At 35.9% G+C, this 19,944-nt stretch overlaps 1 non-coding gene across 1 annotated transcript; it reads left to right on the plus strand.

The window, feature by feature from the left end:
* The first annotated feature begins 19,245 nt into the window (after positions 1 to 19,245).
* On the plus strand, positions 19,246 to 19,352 carry MIR6545 (microRNA 6545). Its single transcript, NR_105410.1, has one exon. It is a non-coding gene; the product is annotated as a microRNA 6545 (primary transcript).
* Positions 19,353 to 19,944: the final 592 nt, after the last annotated feature.

The following is a 19,944-nucleotide window of genomic DNA, read 5'->3' on the forward strand; positions in this document are numbered from 1 at the left end:
TTTGCTACAGGGAAGATAACACACAAAAATAGAAAATTTTACAGGTTTTTTTACAGGTTGAAATATTCACTTGGTGCATCTTATGAATTACTCTGTCTTTTAAAATTAATCTCTTTTCTTTATAGGAAACTGATAAAGAAAATGCAATTTTAAAAGTTCTGTAGCATTTTTCTATAATTTTGAATACGAGGACATAAAGAAAAAAATTTTATAAAATATTTTGATGTTATTCTTTCAATGTGTGTATAGTTATGTGATGTATATGTATATATGTATATAGTTATCATTTTTATTTTTTTCCCTATTTTCCTTTTCTGTCTTTTTTTTTTTATCTCAATCCACAAATTCTATTTTTCTCTCCCTCATCCTACTGGTTGGTCTGAGTGATTGAATGGCTGGTTGATATTTAGCTGCTTGACAGGTTAAACCACATTTGCCTAAACATAATTTTATAGGGAGAACTAGGCTATATATTCTATCTTCAAGAATATGGAATTTAAGGCTTTGAACAAAGGATAGATCTGGAAGAAGTCAGACTTCATCAGAACCACTGTACAAAACACCTGGTCATGTTTGATTTTCCTACTTTGATAAAATTTCTGTAGGTGAACTCAGGTAACCAGTGAAGAATAAATAGTTCTTAAGTCACATTTTTACTTTGTTTAAAATTATGGTGCTGTATTCCTCAGAGCAAACTCTAATGATCTTTATTATTGAACTTGTAGGTCATGACATAGCATGATTGCAATACACACTGGCTCAAGGACAGTGTACTAACATGTCACATCAAAAAATTTTCCTTTTAATACCAGGTATAAAGCCTGAGACAGAAGTATTTTTAAGTTTAATTCAAAGACTATATCTATGAACAAATAAGCTATTTTGTAACAAAAGAATGTTGCGTGAGCCAGCTTAGCCCTTCACAATTTAAAAAGCTCTGTGTACAGAATATTGTAGACAACAGCGAAAGAAGCAATAGAAACTTCAACAAGTTAAACTTCTGCTATGAACTGAGGATAAGAATATTAGCACAACAAAATGTGCTAGACAAAGAATTGATGTAGCTGCTGGAAACCTTCTGAAATACTCCCACTAGTAGCATTTCTGCCACTGATTATCTTTTTATGTGTGTTCTCAAATGGTTATCTACCTATCAGTTCATAACATTACTGTGTTACCAAAGTAACCAGTTATATGGCAATTGTCGTATTTACAACATAAAGTCCTAAGACAAAAACAGTGCTGAAAGTTTATGTAGACTTTTCTTATACAATTTTATATATTTATTGTACAATATTTTTTCCTCCTGTTAGTCCCCTCCCATCCCAACTTCTTATCAGATCAGTAAACTGGCCCCAGCATTTCATGACATCTTTTTAAGGAGTACCCTTTTGGTGCTCAGTGAACCTATCCAAATAAGTTGTCTACTCCATATGGAAAAACATTCAAGTTTTTTTTTTCTTTTCAAGCACATCTTCCTGTATGCTTAGAATAGGTCACCTTCTAAAACAGGTTTAAGTAAAGAAAACAAAAATAAAGAGTTGTTTTAATATCCTAGTTCTCCTTAAATCCTTTCTTCTGTCATACAAACATTGTTTCATTCTTTTATTATTTACAAATGATGGTGTTAACTAAATTTACTTCAGATTCAACTGAAATACTTCTTTTACTAGACCACATAATGCTGTGATATTTAGCTAGATTTGATACAAAAATTAAAAGCATGTAAAGTAGAAGTTCATTGGAATTAGCGCTGACCTAAGGAGACAAATATCTTTTTAAGTACAGTGTGAAACTCATTATTGAATTACATATTGAGTAATACCAGTATTCTATTAAAAAAATGCTTGGTAAAGAAAAATATTGCCATATATGGCTTAAGCAGTGGCAACCCCAAAATTGAACTTAAAGTATCTGTGTTGTAATCTCTCTAACAATTAGCTTCTGCTCCTCCTTTGAAATGGTCTACTGCTTTGATTGCAAGGATTTTTTTTTGGATTTATTATGTCCTGTCCATTAGACTAATGAAAAATATTGTTGTAGAGGACAAGAAATATTTGATAGAAACACATTTCTAACAAGAATACATTCACCTGAGGCTGAAACCATTGATTAAATGGATGCTAGAAAACTTATTTCAAATCTGGGAATCTTACAGCTGTTTGTTCTTACAGGATCTTACAGGACTCCTTTTGAAAATCAGAACATATCTTTAGTTTTCTGTTTAACTGCTTGGTTTGGATCTTTAAATCCTGATAGCAGATTGGAGCTTATTTAGAGAGCACTACAATTAAAAAAAAAATTAAGATTCTGTTTTTTTGTTGTTTTTTTTTCCAATGCACTACTAGTTTGCCCACCTCAAAAACAATTTACGTGACAAATTAAGGCAAGGTAAATGGTGGTGACTTAAGGACTTCACTGAACAAAAGCAGTAACATGGACTTAGCCATGGTTGCTTGTTTTGTGTTGTTCTTGTTGTTTTCTGTAGATAAGCTTTGTTATATTGAGAAAAAATATACAACATTTATGTAAGACAATAGGAGATAAGACCCAGCCAGCACAGTTTTATGAAAGGCAGGTCCTGCTCAACCAACTTCATCTCCTATGAACAGGTGACTTATCCAGTGGATAAGGGAAAGGCTGTGTGTCTATCCTACATAGACATTTGCAGAGCTTTTGTCTCTGTCTCCCCACACTATTCTACTGAAGAAGCTGGCAGCCCATGGCTTGGACAGATGTACTCTTCCCTGGGTAAAATACTGGATGGAGAGCCAAGCCCAGAGAGTGGTATGAATGGCATAAAATCAAGCGTTAAGACCAGCCATGACTGGTGTTCTCCAGAGGTCAGTAATGCGGCCAGCCCCGTTTAATATCTTCATCATTGATCCGGATGAGGGGATTGAGAACTCCTTCAGTATGTTTGAAGAAGACACCAAGCTGGGAGGAAGTGTCAATCTTCCCTCGGGTGGGAAAGCCCTACAGAGGGATCTGGATTGCTGGGCTGGGGCCAACGGGATGAAGTTCAGCAAGACTTAATGCTGGGTCCTGCACTTTCATCACAAAAAAAGAAAAAAAAGTGAATTGTTACAGGCTTGGAGCAGTGTGGCCAGAAATCTGTGCTGAGGAAAAGAATCATAGAATCATAGAATCCTTAGAGTTGGAAGGGATCCCTGAGGGCCATCTAGTCCAAGTCGCCTACAACAAATAAACACTACAGCTATATCAGGTTATCCAGGGCCTTATCCAGCCTTAACTTGGAAGTCTTCAGAAAAAGGGCATCAACCACAACCACTAAATAACCTATTCCAGTGCCTTACCACCCTCCCTGTAAAATATTTTTTCCTTATGTCTAACCTAAATCTACCCTCCCTGAACTTGAAGACATTTCCCCTTATTCTGTTACCACAGACTCTGCTAATAAGTCTCTACCCTTCTTTCCTCCCCATTAGATACTGAAAGACTACTATCAGTTCACCTCACAGCCTTCTCTTCTCCAGGCTGAAGAGCCCCAGCTCTTCACCTCATAGGAGAGGTGTTCCATTCTGTGTATCATTTTTGTGGCCCTTCTCTGGACACTCTCCAATAGGTCTAAGTCTCTCCTGTACTGAGGATTCCACATCTGGATGCAGTAGTCCAGATGAAGCCTCACCTGCGCAGAGAAGAGAGGCAGGATTGCCTCCCTGGACCTGATGGTCACGCATCTTTTCATACAGCCCAGGATACAGCTGGCTTTCTGGGCATGCTGGCTCATGTTCAGCTTCCCATCCACCAGTACCCCCAGGTCTTTTTTGGCAGGGCTGCTCTCAATCCTTTCATGCCCCAGTTTGAATTGGTAATAGGGGTTCCCTCCACCCAGGTGCAAGACCTTGTGCTTGGATTTGTTGGACCTCATGACGTTTACCTGGGCCCGCTGCTCAATCCTGTCTAGGTTCCTCTCAATGGCATCCCTTCCTTCTTGTGTGTCAACCACACCCCACAGCTTTTTGTCATCAGCAAACTTGCTGAGGGTGCACTCGATCCCACTGTCGATGTCACTGATAAAGTTATTAAAGAGTGTCAGCCCCAGCACTGACCCCTGGGGGACACCATTTGTCACCAACCTCCATCCAGACATTGAACCATTAACAACTGCTCTCTGGACTCGAACCTTGAGCCAGCTCTTCATGCATTGAACAGTCCACCATCAAATCCATATCTTTCCAATTTGTAGAGAAGGTTGTTGTAGGATACTGTATCATAGGCCATACTTAAGTAAGGACAGATGACATCAGTGCCTCTTGCCTTGTCCATTGATGCAGTGACACCATCATAAAAGGCCACCAGGCTGGTCAAACAGGATTTGCCCTTGGTGAAGCCATGCTGGTTCTCCCGTATCATTTCTCTGCCTTCCATTGCCTTGACATAGCTCCCAGGAGGATCTGTCCCACAGTCTTCCCCAGCACAGATGACACTGACAGGTTGGTAGTTCCCAGTTTAACCTTTTAAAAAACTTGTCCATCAGACTCCCACTTGTAGGATCTTGGTAAGGCCCTCTGTTCTTAGTGCAGCTCTTTACCTTTTTCTGAGCTCTCTAGCACAGGTAAAATTCTTTAGGGAGCTGGTCTTTCTCCATCTAGCCTACTTTGGCATACATCAATATATTCAGTTTTTTGATGAGTGAAAACAGAAAAAAATGCCTGTCCATTCCCTCCTCTTTTGCTCCTATGTCAAGTAAATCCCCATTTTATTTTGTAGTGTTTATATATTTGTTTAAAATTTTTTACTCCTTCTAGAGCATCATAGAAGACAAAAGAGGAAAAGTCTAAAGTGTAATCTTGTTTTCACTCCAGTTACTATATTATGTTCACCAGTGCAGATATGCATAGCTTAGAAATTTCCCAACTCTTTCATTTGCTATCTAGACAAACTGAATAACTTATAATTAAGCTGTATTGGATGACATTTAATTTTAAAACAAACCATCTAACAGAACTCAGATATTCCCTTTCTGGCAGCTGAGGTAATCTGACTTTTTAATGAAGGTGAGAAGCTTATGAATATGAATTAAGAAACATTTTTGTATTTAAAGATTGACTGTCAGAAGGTCAAGAGATCTGATGTGATTTAGATCATCTATTCTTTTTCAACATCAGCTGAAGAGACCTATTGGAGATCATCCTGAAGCCTACAATAGTAAAGCAAGAAAATTCTAGTTTGTACTCTAAAAAAGATTAGAACAACATTAAATAATAGAAGTAGCATTTTGCTGGGCCTGGAGAATCACAGAAACAGTAATAGATATGGGTCCCTTTTATGAGTCCCTTTTATACAACTTCTCTGATAGAAGTTCAGAAAGGATGTTTATGTCTAAGTATATGTGTATATGCATGCATATACATACGCATATATGCAGAAAATATAGATGTACAAACCTCACATAGAAACCTTACAATTTAATATAACAGAGGAAAATAGAAAAGGAGCTTTTATAATGACCAGTAGATTTTCAGTCTCAATATCTTTTCCTTTTGAGTTACTCAGAAAGATTGCCAGATCTTGATCAAGGCCTTTCGGCAACACAGGTGAAATTAAATTTTGCAGCTCCGTAGATGTGAAGCTGAGAAGGTCTGGAGCAGGAACACAGAGCCACAGGGAAGCTGCGTGGAGCTTGGCTGCTTGTTTTTTCTCCTGCTGCCTGGCAGATGGGAAGCTGTGAGCAACAACTGTTTCCACACCAGCAGCCGCTGCCTGCCCACTTTCCAGAATGCTGGCATAGATAAATCACATATTGGGGTCAGGGACATTGTTCACATGCCCACTCTGCCTCTGTCTATAGACAGGTTTTTCTATGCATTTGTGTTACGTATATGTTTTCTGCACAACATTGAAACCCTAATGTGAGTGATCTTAAAAAAAAAAAAAAAAAAAGTGTTTATAGAACATTATATCATGAAGTATAATATCAGTTTTGTTCCTTTATATTTTTAAAACATGTTGATGCCAACACAAGTATCTTTTTATTAGTCCTTTCAGTTTGCATTGTCTTTGTATTCTTTGAAAATAAATGAGAAAAGGATGAACAAAAATACGTATTTCCTGGAAAGGTCTTGGATAAATGAACTCTTTCTCTTTTGTTTTAGCAGGCTGCTAAATTAAAATATATTCACTCCCCAACAAGACCCCCCCCTCCCAACAACAAGACCTCCCCTTCCCCCCAAAAAATAAAAATAAAAAAAAAGCATATTATGCAAATTTACAAGTACTGGACATAGAGAATCACGTAATCATATCCCTAGGGATGAGGCATACACAACCTTTCTGGGCAACCTCTTCCAGTGTTTCACCATCCTTATTCTATTGTACAAAGCTTCTTTCTTATATCCAAACTAAATTTCCCCTCTTTTAGTTTGAACCATTTCCCCTTGTCCTGTTACAACAGACCCTGCTAAAGAGTCTGTCTCCTTCTTTCTTACAGCTCCCCTTTAGACACTGGAAGGCTTCTACCACGTCTCCCCCAAGGCTTCTCTTCTCTGGATATCTTCTCTGGATCTCTCTGGATATCTGGACATTCTTGTGCCCAAAGAGCATATTCTTGAGGAAGTTCTGATTAGAAATTGAGTTCATTTTCACAAGATAAAGATTTTCACTTTTTAGTCATAGTGTTTATTTGAATCCCTTGTCACACATCAAGAAGCCATTTCATGTCCATTTCATTTTAGAATGCTATTTTCAGTTCATGTAGTTCTAGTGATATTAAAAATTACCATGGACTTTTCAAATATATACACACATTTCCACAATACTTTGAGTTGCTCTAAGAGTCTGAGCTATTGCTGTTCAGTTTACCAGATTGTATTTAACTGAGATTGGTGCCAAAGTACTCTCAGTGTGGATTTTCTGTTGAAAACTCTTCCTTGAATCTGTTTTTCATTAATAAGATTTTAAGAATCAGGTGGTTTCCTTGCTCAGAAACCCAATTGTTTCTGTGTTCCAGCACTTAGTTGCATGTATTGCTAGAAAACAATTTTTTATGTATAGATTGCTTTTGATAGTTACAGGAAGGAAGAGTGCCTGTTGGTTTTGAAGATTCTTAAAAATTCTGATGAACTGTTCCTTAATCCATCATTAACAATATAATATTAAAATTATTATTGTGCACTTAAATTTTTAAATAAATATATTCAATGAAAATCACGTATATATACACACATGCAGATGTAAATGTAAAACATATGTATGATTTGCCCCATGGACTCATTTTAATTTTCCTAGAAACTAGACTTGGAATGTGGAGATTAAAAAAAAAAACCTCCCCTTGTCATTTCTCCTCAAGACTGATTCACTTAAATCTTTGAAGTCATAGACCACATTCAAAGGATTATGGAGATATTCAGTCAAGATCAAGTTTCTCCTATACTTTAATCAACTATAAAAAGCTATTGGTAGAATTTAAAATTTGTACTGATTTTCAGAGTGGCACTCCATGAAAATAAAATGGGCAGTCACCACAGACTGTTAATGTTTTGAAAGGAGTCATTTTCATCCAGTAATACTGAACTGTTCCCAATTTGCTTCTGAATGTCCAGCTTCACCAGAAATTAGGTAATGAAGAAAGCAGGACAGTGAGTAAGCACATGTATCACTGTACTATAGGAAAGAAACTGAAAGTTTATGAGTTAAGCAGCACAGAATCAGGAAAAAAATAATTCATAATCTATCACCTATCATGGCAATCTACTCGAGAATGTTAATTTTTTATTTTTATTTTTTTAGATTTACATGAGCCTTAATTCAGGTGAATTAAGGTGTTACTTTATTGTTGTTTATTTTTTTGTTTGTTGTTTTAACCAAGCAGATTTATCTTGTGTAACTATTTGCTTCCTAGGGATTAATGATATCAGAATTATTTGACTGAGATTTTCATTTACTCATTCATTTTAGTCTGTCATTTCTTCCGTTTTCTGTGACCTCATTACAAACCATAACTAACCGTGACATCTTTATGCTGTGACCAGAAGAGTGGAACAGGTCCCTCTGAAACTAATTTTGATTCTGTTCTTTATTTCCTCTGTTCAGCACAGACAAAGTAGAAGCATGATAATCATTATTTGGAGAAACATGGATAAATTCCAGCTAATAAAACTTTGCCAATAATTTCCCAGGAGGAAAGAGCTGTAATATCTTTGGCATTTTTAAGTTTATCTCACTGGCCATATACACACTTGCTTTTAGGGCATACTGATAAACTTAGATACAGTACTCCTACATTAAAGTTTTGAAAGCCAGAGCTACTAGTAGTAGTAGCTACTATCAAAATTTGTTGTTGAAAATAATAGTTACGTATAGTTAAATGCACACAACATTTGTAGATAATGTAGGTCAGAAAAACAAAAGAATCAATCACTGGAAGTTCAGCAAGCTGAACAAACATCTTGTAATCAAAATTGTTACTGTTGAACTGAAAAAAAAAAAAGAGTGATTTCATAAGATCAAAGAGGAAGAATTACATTCTCAACAGTATAAATGCTTATAATATATTTTCTTCAGCACAGGACATTTTAGCAAAGGAATATCACCTGTACAGATCTTTTTATATCTGCAGCTATTACATTTATTTTGCTACTACATTACATAAGAAATGAGTGGCTTACTCTTATTGGTTAGAGTAATTTAATCATATATGAGCTTTCTGTTCCAGTTTGGGGTTGGGAAGGAAAGAGGGGGAAAAAATGAAAGAAGCGAACAAGTTTGTTTTCTTGTGTTGCTATCAAAAAGTCAATATTTCTGAAATTGACCTAATGTGCAGTACAACAGTAACCTGGAAGTAACAATACACTGATGAAGAGTAAATCAGTGTGTTGATGGAATTTTACCATCTAAAAAACTTTCAGATGCTTAGTACCTGACTTGATTGTTCCAGTAAGTACAAACTTGTATGTTAATTGTCTGACAAAAATTTACTTTATCATTTTTCAAGTATAGTGTGGCATGAGAGAGGTTCTTAACATTTATAAATATCTAAAGGGTGGTGTAAAGAGGATGACACCAGGCTCTTTTCAGTGGTGCCCAGTAGCAGGACAAGAGGCAATTTGCAAAAACCGGAACACAGGAAATTCCATATGAACATGAGGAAAAATTTCCTTACTGTGAGGTTAACAGAACATTGCAACAAGCTGCCCAGAGAGACTGTGGAGTCTTCTTCTCTGGAGATATTCAAAACCTGTCTGGATGCTTTCCTCTGTAATCTGCTCTAGAGAATCTTCTTTAGCGGGGAGATTGGATTAGATGATCTTCAGAGGGCCCTTCCAAAGCTTAAAATTCTGTGATGTGATGTGGCATTTGATGTGGAATAAGTGAAAATTAAGGTAGAATAGTCGTTTTAAATGAAATGCTTTTTAACAAAGCAAATGGGAAAATCGAGGAACCTCAGAACTATGAGAAAATGCATGTCCCGGTTTATATAGTAAAGAATAATTTTTCACTGATTTTAAAAAGGGTGATTGTTATATGTTTGTTTGCCTCAGTGTCAAGTTGCTAAGTAGCTCAGGCAGGTAGAGCTACATGTTGGTCTTCCTGTTTATAGTAGCCTCATGGATCTTAGGCTTGCTATTCCTGAATCATAGATTTATCTTCCAAATTCTGAAAGTAAACAATGGAACTCAGGTAACTCTGGTATCATAACATGAACTTCTTTATCAAGATCAATTTACTTCAATTACATTTTCGATGAATAAATCTACAGCTCTTAAAATATATTTCTACTTTCCATTCTACTTCTAAAAAATAAAAACATAGATTTACATGCTGTGAAATGTAAGTATAAAATTAGCCAGGATATGCAATGCACTTATGCAATGCAGTCATGAATCTGTGAACAGAAAGACAAGCTAAAAACAAGAGTGTCTATACAGGTTTTTATAAAAATTAGTGAGTAATTGGTGCGTTTGTTGTCTGCCATAAACTAGATGCAAGTAAGAAAACATCAGAAAACGATATTTTCTTTAATTTGAAAATGATGTAATTTCTTCAATTTCATTATTTTTTTTTCTGTTTTGTGCAAAATCGAGTTTTAAAAAAAACCTGTTTCTTTTCTTAAAGAAGACAAGATGAAATTCCATCTTCAACAAGAACAGAAAAAGTCTATTTAATTCTTTAAAAAAAAAAAAAAGTAGAATTTTCTCTCTACTGTCTAAGACTGAAAATATATTTCTTCCTTTAGAAGTGTCTCTGAGACTAAAGAGAAAGGAAAAACACAGAAATACAGACTGAAAATCTTAATTAAGTTTTGACTGATAATGCAGCTTTCTTACCTTTCTCTATAGACTTAATAAGAGTCTTCTTTTATGACAGAGTGATACAGTAGAATTAAACTACTACTAACTTGATACTGAAACTTAAGTAAAATTTATAATTTTATTCTAAGCAGCAGTAAAATTATCAGTAGCAATTTTAATATAATAGACAAGAGTTTTTCTATATTTCCTGCTTTCACTTATATGAAGATTAAATGTTAACATGCAGGAATGTAATTTTCATATCACGACAATTTATCTAGATAAATTGCACAATCTGAAAGATGGTGACACATTCTTCACTATTACGGAGCCAATGCTTTCATTCTTCTGGGAGGCTGAGGGGGGGAGGAAAGCGATCTGTTTGCAGACCCTCCCTAAGATCCACAGTTCTGAGTGGTCAGCAGGCCTTATGCTAAAACTTTGTCCCCCGGTAGCTCTTTGGCTGCATAAGTATAGCGTTTAGCAAATGGGAATTGTACTACCAAGCAGTTCTCCTAATACTTTCCCATCACTATAAGGTCTTTTATCACTAATACAGAATATGTATGGGTAGCAGTGGAAATTCTACAAATGATTTTTTTTTTTATTTTTCTTTTTTTACAGATAAAAATCTCAGCACAGTTTTGATAGAGTGACATGTGCACTGACAAACTGAAGAAATGTAGAACTTGCAGTAACCAAAAAGCAATCAATACCAAAGTTAAGAACACTTTTTGAAAACATTTTCCTGTTTAATTCTCCAAAGTAATAAACACACAAAGATCTAAAAATAAAAATCAAAGAGATTACCAGTGAGAATGAACTGCAGATCTTCAGTGGTGCAAGTGCCGTTTCCAGAATGCTATTCTCACGGGAGAAGAGGTGAAGAACACAGTGTTCAGAATTTAATTTATGATTGATTTTAATAACTTCAGCTCTGTTCAGAAATAACAGTGTACTCAGTTTAAACAAGAGGAGGCTATGTCCGGTGTTCTTTGTACCGAGTGTTTTTAGATCTATCTATTTATTTATTTATTTGGGTATAATACCACTAAATGAATGACTACTTCAGTTCTTGTGGTTTATTCAGTTACCTTTATACTCTTTATTTTGACATCATTTAGAAATTGAGAACATCATGTTAAAATGCTGCCTACAGTTAATAATGGTGAAACAGTTAAGCTGCCTCCAACTGACTCCTTTGAAATACATAGCATCTTTGGTGTTTGTATCTAGTGCTCTCCTGCCATTGAATGAGCCAATATTACAGTTACTTGCATTACAGTGTTTTAGTGCATTGAGTTATGAAGGCTGCTCTGAAAGTAATGTTTCCTATTTTATGATGTAGGCCCATCAGACATCAGAGGCAGATACTGGTGGCATGGTAGTAGCTGTTGAATCTTCCCACCAATATCCCATTACATTTTGTTGTCGTGTGACAGATGGCAGCAGAGGGACAACCTGACTGAAGGTGTGTCATTGTATGCCTCCATGAAGAAAAAACTGTACACATTGACATTCCCTGATGCTTGCTGAATGTGTATTGAGACCGAACAGTGAATGTGAGCACAGTGAAGTGGTAAGTGGTGTGACTCAGCAGTGGTGACAGTCACCTCGGTGCATGTTATTATCAGCATAGCATGCAGGCTCTTTTTCATTGGTGATGAAAATGCATAGCTAATAGTGGTGACTATGCTGAAAAATAGTGTTCTGTAGCTGAGAATGTGTATTATTTGTTCTTTGTATCTGTTGTAGTTTCCATGCAAATAAATAAGAGGTCTTATTTTTGGAGTGACTTATGTATATTCAGTCCAAGACAATTTCTGTTTCGTAAATGCGGCCCAGGCAAGTCAAAAGATTGGACACCCATGACCAAGGTGGCATCAAGGCATATCAGTAAAACAAGCAAACAAATAAACAAAGAAAAAAACACTACTCACACACACACACACACACAAAACCCACAGAAGAATATCTCTTCTTTTTGAAAATACATTACTAAAGAAAGTACAGATCTCACATTTTTTCTTTGTCATCAGAGTAATTTTCATTTCAGTAGAGTAGCTAACTTCAATTTAAATTTTAAAATGTTACTGAACTGCACACGACAAACTGTAACAGGTTGCTAGAAACTGATAATAGTTTACCAGAAGTTCCAAATCTCAGAAGTGAAATAAATAAATCTGTAGCCTTTATTTTCTTAAAATTGTATTGGTACTACAGTATGTCAGGAATTATGATTAGCAAGTCATAGAATCATAGGATAGCTTGGGTTTAGATGTAGTTAATCCAAATGTCTCCTCTCTGTGACTGAAAAGTAAATAAACGTCTTCAGAATCTGACCTGACCAATGTAATTGAAAGGAAATCTCATAAGGCTAGATTACAAAATTACCTAGTGTAAGAGACTATTCTTTTATATCATTGACTCAAAGTTTGCTGAGGAACAAGTCCAGGCAAGTCCTGGGCAAAGGCAGAGAAATCTTTTGTCTTGAGGACACTGATGGACAGGTCCTGGCTAAGGATTGTGAAATCCTTTAAGGAGCACAGATGGACAAGGCCAGGGGCATCGAGAGAGAGATAAGCTGCCGCTAATGGCCGGTAAACGGTCTTTTTGTGTGGACTTATCTCAAGGAAAATGGCCATCTCAGGAGGTATGCACATGACTCTTGCTCAAGCACCCAGGAATGTCACGTAGGCAGCAGAAGATGGAGGATAAAAGAGGGTCCAACAACCACCGCAACGTGTAGACGGATCTCTACGTGGAGACTGATCTCTCACCACGACACGAGCTTCCTGCCTTCCGATCCTCCTCTACGGACCGTTTGCTGACGGACTTCCCTGGGCCTGCTACCTGAGACCTGCTGCTTCCTCCCTGACCTGCATCCTCTCGCTGCCCCAGACCGGCCTCGCTGCTCCTGCCCTTCGGCCTCGGACCGTCGGAACGTCGTGCAACGGGACTGCTGCCGGATCCTGGTGGTGACTATCCCCGCTTTACGCAATTCTTGCCTCTTTCTATCTTTTCTATCGCTCGCCTTCCCTTCCCCATCACCCCAATCCTTAATAGCGTCCGTCCTCCCCTTTCCCCATCTCCCTTATTAACATTTGTAATAAACTGGTCGGACCAACATTTGAACCGCTGTTTCTTAATCTCACGCCGGGCATACATATTTCAAAGAACCTCTTCTCCCTCCTATAAATTGGAGCGAGACACCTAGCAATTATTTTCTTATGACAAAGCAATAGTGATAATGGTATCTCAACTAATTCAAGGTCTTCCATGTGGATGCTACTGAGAATAATAGAAATGCTTTTCTGTATGTACATTTCTAATAAATTCCTATGGGAATGTTGATGTTCTGATGAGTTTAGTGTGTTCTTCTTTTTTTTTTTTTTTTCTTTTTTTTCCTTCACATTACAATCCATTTATTAAACCAAACTTCTTGAAAATTCCACAGTTATTTTCCTTCCACAAAGTAAAAAATTAATATAGAATGAATTAAGTACATCAATCAGATACTCACTGCAATATTAATGGAAGACACTAGCTCCATTTTGTATTGCGTTAAAACAATATTCCAAAAGTTAAGACTTACATATAGCAATTTATACCACCAGATATTTATTTTTGGAAAAGAAAGCAAGCTTTCTTTCGATTTCAAATAAAATTCTTATTTGAAATAATTTGTTATAAAAGATAAATGAATAAAAAAGAAGGAATAATGATGTGAAAACTATTAAGGATTAAATTTCCTAACACTGTACATTCATCTTCAAGGAGAAGATGTGATACGTCAAAACTTATGTAAAAATGATGAGTTTTCCTGAATGATTTCCAGGGTAAAAGTGGAGACATAGAAAGCATATTTCTCAGTGTGCTTTATTTATATAAAGGACACAAAAAGAAAGTCAGGGGAAGTGATTATCCCATTCTATTTTTATCTCACAAGAACCTACTTGGAGTATTGCATTCAGCTCTGGGGTTCTGGTGCAAGAAAGATGTGGACTTAATAGAGCAGGTACAGTGGAGGGCTGCAAAAATTATCAAACGTCTGTAGCATCTCTTATGAATAAAAAGTTGAGAGTTGTTTACCATGGAGAAGAGAAGGTTCTGATATGATCTTACAGCAGCCTTCCAGTACTTAAAGGTAGCCTACTAGAAAGATGGGGAGCCCATAGAGACAAGTCCTGAGTGAGTTTATATTAGAAATAATGAAAAAGATCTTCACTGTGATGATGGTGAAACAAGTTGCCCAGAGAAGCTACTGATATTCCTTTACTGGAAGTCTTCAAGTTCAGGTTGGGGGGATTTTTGAGTAATCACATCTAACGAAAGATATCTGTACGCAAGGCAGGGGAGCTGGATTAGATGAACTTTAAAGGTCCTTTCTAACACAAACTAATCTATGTTTCTATGATTCTATGATTCTATGAAATGTTATGCTTATTTTTATAGAGTTCCAGAGGAACATGGCAAAGTACAGTACTCTTAAGTCTGATATCTATAGCCAGAGAAGTATTAGGAACCATAGTAACAAATAGAATTATTGTCTATCAGGACACATGTGATGTATGTTAAAGTTCGTATAAATCTTGTTTTAGAAGTATTCGGGCTATTTAGAGTGTGAATAAAGTTAATTCATATTTCACAAAGTCTTTTAGAAGTCTACTACTCAAGGATTTAAAAAACATGAAAAGTAGCAGTGGCATAAGAGGAAGGGCCATTTTATGTATTTATTTTTAAAAACATTTTATATACAGAATACAACTTTTTAATAACAGAAAATAAAATGATTATTTTTTCACAAAGAAAAAAAATTACTTGTGAAAATATTCATTGAATTATTCATCATTTCCATGACAAATATTCTATGGAATTCCTTGGCAGATGATATAATGGATGCTAAGATTTTATACAGGGCCCAAACATGGCAAATTCCTTAAAGAAAACCCAGCAGGAATTATTACAATAAACATATTAGGCTCAGAAGCTTCCTGAGTTGAGTTTATGAATGTGTTATCATGTCTGCCTGTCCTGTTCTTATGCAATTATGTTGTCCGCTTTTGGCCACAGTTGGGGACAGATAGAAGGAGTACATAGGTCTTTGGTGTAACTTCAGCTAGATGGTCTTTCTCAAAAGATGATTAACATCAAACCATCTCTGGAGGTGTTCAAGATCAGGTTGGATGTGGCCTTGGACAACCTGATCTAATGCTCGATTTAGTGGTTGTCAATTCTGCATGCAGCAGGAGAGTTGGAACTAGATGAACTTGAGGTCCCTTCCAACACAAGCTGTTCTATGATTCTATGATTCTATGATTTACTCAACTAGATGATTCACTCAAATAAGAACAAAAGAAACAGAAAAGCTGTCCCTACAGAACTTCTGCTGAATTCATGAACATATGTGTCCTCTTTGAGAGATCTTAGAGGCTTCCTGGAGTCTTACTCACATAGAAAGAGACATAAATATTTTGTTGTTGTTATTGATTTCTTTTACATCTTTTAGATTCTGCTATAATTCTCAATGAAGCCACAAGGATTCTCCCCATTGATTTCAGCTGAAAGCTCTGGTGAGATCTCATTGCAACATTTCAGTATTGAATTTTTTATTCAGTCTGTGATGAGGCACTGGAACAGTTTGCTCAGAGAAACTGTGGCTGCTCTGTCACTAGCAGTGCGCAAAGTCAGGTTGGATAGGGCTCTAGGCAACATGGGTGGCAAACATGCCCACAGTAGAGAGGTTGGAAATATGTGATCTTTAGCGTCCCTTGTACCCAAACTATTCTATGATTCTATGATTCTGTGATTCCATGATTCTCTGACATTGTATAAATCTATTAATCTTGACAATGTCCACATAATAGATAAAAATTGTATACAGAATATAACAATAAAAAGATGTATTTGCTTGCAAAAAAAATTAACAACCTATACAATAAACGATTTACAGAATATATGAGAAATGCAGAAGGAATTTCAATTAAAAACATTATTTTATTCTTTTATTCTTTTGTGATATTCTTCCCTGATAATGTATGGCAGGCATGGCAAACAATTCTCTGCATGATACTTACTGTAGTTATCCTGTACCTAACTTTCAGTTTACTACCTTTTATTAGGCCATTAGCAGCTTTCAGTGCTTAAGAGATGTAGCTATATCTGTCTACACATTTGTACAGCACTTAGGAGTTGTCAGTTTCTCATGAAAATATTTGCATTTCTTGAAAGGGTGTATGACTGATCTTATCCTATAATTGCAGTTAGAGTTAACTGACATAAAAACACTAAAAAAGATTACCAAACCCAAAATGCATCATGCACAAATTGATAACGAGGAACAAAACCAACTATTTCAAATCAGCATTTCAGCTTGGATTTCAAAGATTTTGAATAACCATCTAGAAGATCGTTTATGTAGTATTAGCAAAATAGTATGCCAAATAGTAACACAAAGTTTGGTTTTTAATTTTAAGATATCATTAAAAATTGAATATTTGAGCATCACATTTAGAAAGCAGCAAATAGAGAAGTGGACTGCAAACAGTGAAACTGCTCTTACAGCTCAATATACCTTGTTGTGTAATTATAAAATCACAGGGAAGAAGAATATTTTTAAGTAGCTATAATGGATGCTGCAATTATGTAGGATTTATCTGCATACAAAAGTAAAGTATGCTTTGCAATTTTGAAAATTTTTAAAGATCTTTGGTGAGTTCTTAAGACATGGGGTTAAAGAATAAATGAAGGATTAGAAATAGCTTTCCTAAGAAATACAGATTCATTTTCCTGAATCCATGTGTGCGTTTTTCTGCTACAGTCTTAAGCCTTGATTTGAGCTTCTTAAAATGTTTTTAGCTTAATAGTTATCCTACAATATAGAAACCTCTGTTCCCTTATGTTATCCAGTATAAAAACTAATCATAGAAAAAAAAAATTGCAGAAAGATGAGAGATGTTGCTATTTATATGGCAGGCTTGTTACATAGCTGAGTATTTTTCATTAAAAGAAAAAAACTATCAGGAATTAATGCTTTCTACTGTGCATTGACTGAGCTGACAGTACTGCTGGTGTATTCTACAAGAGGGCAATAAATCTTCTACACAGAAGCTGCCTTTTCTTCATGTGTCTTTGGTATACTTGGTGTCACCACAAATATTTGTCACTGTCACCATGACACACACCAGATTTACCCAAAATAATAATAAAGATATCTTGTCTGAGTCTTAAAATAATGTTCCAGTTTGAACAAAGTTTTCCAACAAAATACAAAAAACACACAGAAACAAACAAAATAAGAAAAAATGCTAATACATTACTGGAACATGTTTTCTTTTATGATTGTTTTATATTAAAGAAAAGTATTTGTGGCTGAAATATCTATACACATTTAATTTAATAAAATCGCTTGACATGGACAGAGTACACTGAGATTTCAAGGAGACATCCTCTCTTTTGGGAAGCACTATTTATCCTGACCTTGTTCAATTTTATAGATGTTTATCATTTATTATCTCTTAAGTTCCCTTGTGCAAAAATATCTGTAGACAGTGTTAAAAATAATATTTATTGTAAATGCTAAAAATATTTTAATATTTATTTATAAAATATCTTACTAATATGGTCTTACTTGATTAGTTGTGGTTAGGCCATATTGACTAACAAAATATATTGTGAGATTCAAAACGTAAAATGGATATGCAAGATTTAACCATACAGAAGAGCTGTCAAGTAAAAAGGGTCTTGTTCTGAAGTGTTCAGTGATAACAGTCCACTTTGTTTCTGTAGAAATAAGATGTGACAAGAAATTCTGAGCACTATTATTAGGTATTAAAATATTCAAATATTAAATAAACACATTGATAATAACATAAAGTAATTTCCAGTCTCACAGACATATCCCTGTCTTCTCACCTCTTGTTGTCTAGAGACATGTTGTAAGCAAATACAGTGAAGAAAAAGCAGAGGAAGAAATTAGTATCTCATTCAGAGATTGGCACAAAGAGAAAGCATAACATTATTATTTTACAGAAGGACAGGAAGGGTGAGGTGATGTTTGGTATGCAGTATGAAAAGCCCATTTTAGTAAGTGATGTGTGTAGCATTGCTCAAAATTCCTTATGTGGAAAAAATTTAAAGAACTCTGACATTGCTTATCTTTTATCTCGTCCTGTGCATAGACACTGACACATCAACCATCTATCTTTTTGTTATATTCAAAATGCTAAAAAAAAATATTAATCCAGAAATAAGCCTAAATTCTTTCTTGCAAAGTATAATCTGAAATGGGAAAGTAATTACTGTGTCAGAAAAATGGTGTAATTACTGTGCCAGAAAAAAAGCTACATCCACTAGTGGCAAACATCCTTCGTGTTGTTTCCAGAGCATTTAGTAGAAAAGAGCAACAGTATTAGAAGTGTCAATCACTGAAAACAGACTATGTGAAAAAGGAGATGTTAATTCCTAATTGCCGATATTTTGATAAAGATTTTATTTTACTAGACCAATTTTATTTACTACTTTCTTATTTCATACTTACTTTAACTGCTGTGATTTCAAAACACCTTAAGCCAGTTCTTGTAAGATTATGTAAATCTCAGCAAAATGTTTGCTAAGGTGATATAGAGATAATCATATGTTGTTCTAAGAACTGTATATGCAGTGAGCATTTTTGGATATGGAAAAAAAAAAGAACAGTGATAACTGAGCAGAAAAACTGGAAGGAACATAAATACAGATTTATAAATGTTTGAGAAAGGGAAGACTATTCATATGAAGATCTTTAGGCCACTGAGAAGAACTGAAAGAAGGTACAGCCCTGGTCTGGGTAGCATGGAACAGAAAACTAGAAAAAACGTCAGAGGGAGCATAACAGGTAAGGCCAGAGAGCCAATGACAGGATGCAGTAAGATGGACAGGACATTCCTTAGGGAAAGATGAAAGGGTAAAACAACTACAATTCACAGCAGCAGTAGTCCAGAGCTGATTGCCAAGGTTTCTCTTGTTCAATTGGCAGAAAAGGGCTGCAGCTTCATCTGAAGTACTGGAGAGAAGCTGGAGCTGATTTTCTGGCAATGACAGCATGACAGAGCATCCGGCTTCCACATCTTCAGATGGTAACACATCAGGGAACCTAATAGCAGATGTCTCCACTGGGAATGTCTGCCATGATTGTGAAAGCCAAAACTCCCAGATGGCTGTGTGAAAACCAGGGAAATCACAGTGCATCCTGGTGGTGGTGTTTTGAGTGGTGATAGCAGTAGTCTTCTCTGAGTAGCAGTGTCTTGCAGCTGTAGGTTCATTTGTTGTGAATGACAGGGAAAGATGCGCATGAGCTGCGGTTGCAGCTATACTGACATGGGCAGCTGGATCCAGAGTAAAGAGCAGACAGGGATGAAGTTTTAGACAAACATGTTCAGTGGATGACAGACTGAATAAGGGGAAAAGATAAGCGATAATCTTCTAGTTTATACAGTACTAGTTTAGCAGCCACTTCAGTGTCAGCAGTAACAGCCTGACAAGCTGGATCTAATACAGTTACAAAGCTTGCTTATTGTTGTTCGGTATTTAGGAGAAAACTGTCTACTTACTAATGTGGAAGGGACAGGGGAATTAATAGATATCAGATCCAATGAGAATGAGCTGTGGCCACTGCAGAAACATCCAGTAAGAAAAGTGTGTCACATGTAAT

The sequence above is a fragment of the Gallus gallus genome, chromosome 2 (genome assembly GCF_016699485.2).
Source record: "Gallus gallus isolate bGalGal1 chromosome 2, bGalGal1.mat.broiler.GRCg7b, whole genome shotgun sequence".
NCBI classification, from domain to species: domain Eukaryota; kingdom Metazoa; phylum Chordata; class Aves; order Galliformes; family Phasianidae; genus Gallus; species Gallus gallus.